The sequence below is a fragment of the Euprymna scolopes genome, chromosome 46 (assembly GCF_053919585.1).
Source record: "Euprymna scolopes isolate OS-2025 chromosome 46, ASM5391958v1, whole genome shotgun sequence".
Classification (NCBI taxonomy): Eukaryota; Metazoa; Mollusca; class Cephalopoda; order Sepiida; family Sepiolidae; genus Euprymna; species Euprymna scolopes.
Window position 1 is genome coordinate 209,542,988 of NC_136527.1, and position 6,000 is coordinate 209,548,987.

Sequence of the window (6,000 nt, forward strand, 5' to 3'; positions counted from 1 at the left end):
TTATCATTTATTTTCTACTAATATAAAATTACAAATGTTAAACAAAAAATCAATAATTCCGCTCACAAAATGGTGGAGAGGCTGTGTACGTATTTATTTGTTAAAAGCTTATCCATAGCTAAAGTTTTTACTCGCAACAATCACTCAAGGGACTGTCCTATTTACTTAAATCAAATCAATGATTTTTATATAACAGAAAAGATTATGTTCAATGCAAACGTTACTGATATGGACATGCAGATTAGATACAATCAGAACGTTGGAATAGAAGTGGATGATAAACTGATCTGGAAACATCGCTTGTTTTGTGGCGCGTACAGAAATGGGCGATTGGAGAAAAGGGAAACTAAGTGGCTTTTTGCACATCATCGGTGAGAGTTATAGACCTACGGACCAGAATTAGGTTTTTTACTTATGTGTAGAAGGATATCTGATATTGATTGAATTATCGGGGTGAGCGCGTACGCAGACCCCACACTTAGAAATAATGCACCCGAATCGTCCACATTTGGGAAGATCGCAAAGGTCAACCCAACCGTAGTGCAATGGAAGGGTCTCACTCTGGAGGAACGGCCTTATTGATCACCGTACTCTCGATACCAGGTAAGTATAGCTCCTTGTCTCATGTGCACTTTTTTTATATCGCACTTATATACTAACCACCGACAGGCATTTGTGGGAACATGATGAGAATTGGCAGCCAACCGGATGTTAACGCATCAACCATGATAGACAAAATAATAAATCGTCGTTTGCACATGGCTCCACGCATCGCTTCCGCTTGGGAAGAAAAATATGATAACCACAAATTAATTACCAACCAATGGCAGAGCTCCGCGCCTAAAAATTAAAACCTCAAATATCACAGTCACTGGAAGTCAGTTTGGAACTATAAAAAGGAGGGATTTGAGGGAACTAGGAGAACGTAGATTCGCCCTGCTGCGTCAGTGAACGCACGGACGGATTCCCCCACCCGACCTAAAGAGATGAAGAAGAAAAAGAAATAAGGCACCAGTGAACTGAAGCCGACTACGCGCTCATGTTATTGGCCAAACGCCTTCAATTCTAAACAATGCCTAATTCACAAAAACCAAAGAAGAGAGGAGGAGAAAGAAGACGAAGACGCCAGGCTGCTAGCGCCGATGAAAGAAAAGACTCGCTTTCCAGTACAAGCCAAGACACGCATCACCGATAGCAGGGTGATCGGCCTACCCAACCCTCTCCATCGTCCCAAAGATAAGTTACATTTTACGAACATTCATTCCTTGTCAATCCATACATACCTACACACAGTTTACGAACATTCATTCCTTGTCAGTTCATACATACCCACAAACATTCTACGAACATCCACCTCCTTTGTTAAATCACATTCCATCCTACGAACACTTTACCTCTCCTAATACAAATTGTTGGTAGTAAATAAAATCAGTTCTCAACCTTCAATATTCGTCTGTCTTTATATGGAGTCAGAAACTACGTTATTCATTTCAGATATTCTTGGTTGTGGCCTCTATAGCATCCTTTTTATCCCCCTAATCCTTCTCATAAATAGCCAGGCCATGCATTAATAACAACAGCGTATTTTTATCATTGTTTTAAGTCTCGAGTATATATCGGACGCAGTTAATCAACAGAGAACCGCATCACTTATATAAAGGCATATAAGATATCAACGAATACAGACTCGAGAGTCAAATTTTTTTTTTAAATTGCATCAACTAAACTTTTTTTAAAATTTTATCAGCAGTGAGATATCTACTGGATCGAAAGAAGGACCCAGCCATTTTCCCAGCGACATTTGGTAGAGAATGTTCAATAAATAAGCCTAGACGAGGGTAAGAGATTGTGATGTTTAAAATTAAAGAGATATGGCCCCATTAGATTTATCTACTCCTGAACGGATATATATATATATATATATATATATATATATATATATATATATATATAAATGGGCGGAAGTCTGTTGAGAGCTCTTTCAGCTATCATCTCATCAGAAAATCGATAGTGTAAAAATAATAATACTATGTCGACAGTAAATAGTTCTGATGGGGAACTATTGAATGTGCCAAAACTTACGGGGACACTTAAATAAAGTGTATTAACGTTTAAAAAACGATTAAAATATTGGCACAACGAGGGGGGAAAATTGGAGAAAAGATTCACAGTTCCCCAAAGAGAAACAATGCGTTAGATGTTTCTTTCTGCCGGCACAAAGAAGGTTTCCACATCGCAATAGAGACAGACTCCAAAATCTTTAAATGGTTTCTGGAGTCCGCTCTATGTAGCACCTCGACCCATTCTATTTTATATCTATCGGCACAGCACGGGTTATCAACCAAATGCTGGCCAATAGCAGAGTTCGAGTCTGCAGAAGGAGGAAGACTACCAGACCCAATCCTCCCTTGGCTGATCTTCGATGGAACATTCTGGTTTATACGAGTCAAAAGATGCAATGCAATTTGACTCGTATAAACCAGCATGTTCCATTTAAGATCTGACAAGGGAGGATGGGGTCTGGTAGTCTCCCTCCTTCTGCAGCCTTGGACTCTGCTATTGTCCAGCATTTCGTTGACAACCCGTGATGTGCAGATAGATATAAAATAGGATATAAAATAGAATGGTTCGAGGTGCTACATAAACAGACGCCTTCTAGTAATCAATGAACCAAAAACACCAAACGGCCTGAATTACCTCCCTTTGTCCATTATAGGATACAAATCGACCCAATTTCAAAATTAACTAACAATACTTAACAATATAATTGGATTATCTCCCTTCATTTTATCCTACTTAACGATATGAAAACATCTTTCAAGTAGAATAACAATGAATCTTAAAACATTAAATAACAATAAATAGATTAGAATACTCCACCCGTAATATTATACAAGGAGTTTTATATATATCTAATACACCCATTTTATTTACTCTCGTATTCAATTAAACTTTGAAACTAAAAGGCTCTTAAATCCGAGCACAAATATAACGATAATCTATAAACATTACCTGCCACTAATACGAAACTAAAACTAACCGTAACATTTTTGCAAGGCTGTTACGGCAAATAAACAAACAAAATATTTAAAAATTAATTAACAAACAAACAAAAACTTTAAAAATTAAGTATTGGGTAACAAAGAAATAACAAGATCTAATTTAGGAACCCAACGAATGGGATATATATTAAAACAAATTTTTAATGGCTTAGGGCTCTCTGTAGCAACTTCTCATGACTCTGCTCTTAAATAAGGATACGAAAATTAGGCGACATATTAATATTTAAATGGAAATTTCCGTAACCACAACAAAGGTAGATGTTTCTCGTATGCCTTTCTAGCTAGGGATTTTCTCTTCCGTCCTTCTCTTAAAAAATGCTCCATTGCCAAAAGCGTGCTTATTCATAAAGTCTGAAGAAATGCTGGTTTTGAAAATTTTCAAACTGTAAACATAACACTGAGTTATGTACACTTAACCCGAGCTCTCCAGGAGGGAGAGAGAAAAAGATACTGTCATGGCGGACCCAATAAAGGTACACATGTACGTCGCTTATCGAGGCTAACTACTGTGTCTTGTTCAGTGGCGGCTCGTGCCTGGAGCTGTGGAACTGCAGCACTCCCAATCATTTCTACTCAATATTATCGATACACGGTAAAAATAATATGTTTATTTTTTCCTTTTTATGTGATAATATATCATATTAATAATAATGATAATAATTATATATATATATATATATATATATATATATATATATATATATATATATATATATATATATATATATATATATAATCCTGAAGCTTAATGTCGATAACTGTCCCCATATTCATATAAGTATAAAAGTAAAACTTTGCTTGGAGCTGTGAAATTCACAGTTACACATTCTTAGCGAAGTTCGCTTATACGCATGCGCGCTTCAGACGGCGAATTAAAGCTAAATTGGAATTGTCGTTTTAGCAGTTCCAAACGCTCGTGAAAACCGGTGTTTGAGTGTTTTCGCTTATATTATTATTTTTTTAAAAGGCTTATTTACAAATGTTTTGTTTTTATTATTATTAAAAAGTGTAAAGTGTTCTTGTATATAAATATCCACCTTAAAAAAAAAATTCTCACACTTTTAAATGCGATTTAAGCAGACAAAAATATACAATATGCGAAACTTTTTTTTTTTTTTTAATTAAAAGTCTTCGGGCTTTTTACCCGTAAAGCTACCAACGTAACTAATGTTATTTTTTCACGTACGGCTTATTTTGTTTGTGTTTTTATGTAGTTTGAAATCTATTCATTTTGTGGTAGTTGAACTTTACAGAATAAAAAATATTTACATTTTTTTCTATAGAAAAGCGAAGAAAATTTTATTTTTTTAAAATACATTTTAGTTAAAAAATGTTCTTAAATGTTCCTATTTACAATGCCTCCCCACGGGACAGAGTTAGACACCAGGGTCGTTTTTTAACGTGGAGAAAAGGGACAAAAATAAAAATTGTCTCAGTCGTGAAGGACTCTCCTCCACCGACAGAGAACCAGAAATTGAAGTGAAGCATCTGAAGAACAGACACTACACCTTGATCTTGGACAAAAGGAAAACTGTTATCCAATAAAACCATTTTTAAATGGTAAGCTACTAACTTTACCATCGTGTGCAAGCAAGTAAATTTCAAAGATTTTGTTTTTATGAAAAAATAAATTATTAAAAAATTGTAAATAAAATGTATTTAAAAGAATGTTTTTCGTTTGTTTGCCTGCGGAAAAGCCCATAAAATTTATTTAATCTGTAAAGTTTAAAAGAAATATATCATATATTTCTTATTACTCTGTAAAATGTACACATTTTAAAATTGTATTTTTTTATTAAAATGTTTTTGCGTATTATCCCTTTTTCGACGGCTTATAATGGCAAAGTTAAAAAATATTTGTATTAAAAAAAGACAATTTTAATGGCAAGCTTATTTTGTTATACGCCTATTTTTTATATACAGCAAGCTTTTTATAAATAAAAAACGTTTTTAAATAGTAAAACTATTTTCGTTAATGAAAATCTGTTATCTAAAAGTTATAAAAGTACGATTCAACTCAGTTAGAACCCGGTTCAGTTGAATCGCAAAAAGAGGATCACGTAAACATTGTATTCCTTCTACCCTAATTAATATTCTACTAATAGACTGCCTAGTACTTACCTTTCCCAACACAATTGATATAAAAGAATTTAACCATGACCTCCTTGCATCCCCAAAAAATAACTTCTGTGACGGTAAGTGAACTTCAACAGATTGAGTTTTCACAGCTGCCTCTCCATGATAAAGTTGAAATTAAGAAAAGAGGCCGTTCAACGCCTGATATTCAAATATCTCAGTCAGGCATTAGCAACAACAAAGTGTATATTCGTAGCTTTAATTCTGACTGTGTTATAATCGCATATCTCTCCACATTTCCATGAATAAACCAGAAATCAGCAAGGCAATGACGGCAGCAACAATGGCGACCCTAAGACAAATCTGTTCGCCGTTACAACGTAGTCAAACACAATAAATACACAGGACAATTTCAAATCCCATCTCTTTAGATACACACATCATTAGAATAACTCGCACCTTATTTCAACATAGAAAACCTCCAGAGAAAGTTGCACAGCAAAAGAAAAAAACCAAAATAAAAAATCACAGACACTACCGTAAACGCAACTCAGATAGCATAAAAACGCAAATAATGATTCCACAAAACACCCCAACAATACGACACCGACTAGGTTACATTCACAACTTTCTCAGCTTTAAATCGATGTAACACATGCATACACACACCAAACAGATAATTCTCTACAATTCATTAAAGCACGAAAAACAAACACAAATAAAAAATACGACGGCCATTTTGACGCCGGAGCCGATGTGCCTTTTACTACGTCCGCACGTGCTGTATAAATAAGCCGGCCGTCAGAGAAAAAGGGTTTTCCAGCAGATCGCTGGCCAGAGCAGGTCGCCTCGCTACCAGCAG

At 35.1% G+C, this 6,000-nt stretch overlaps 1 non-coding gene across 1 annotated transcript; it reads right to left on the minus strand.

Annotated features, from left to right (window-relative positions):
- Positions 1-448: 448 nt before the first annotated feature.
- LOC145271550 (U1 spliceosomal RNA) lies at positions 449-611 on the minus strand. Its single transcript, XR_013865960.1, has one exon. It is a non-coding gene; the product is annotated as a U1 spliceosomal RNA (small nuclear RNA).
- Between the last annotated feature and the right edge of the window lie 5,389 nt (positions 612-6,000).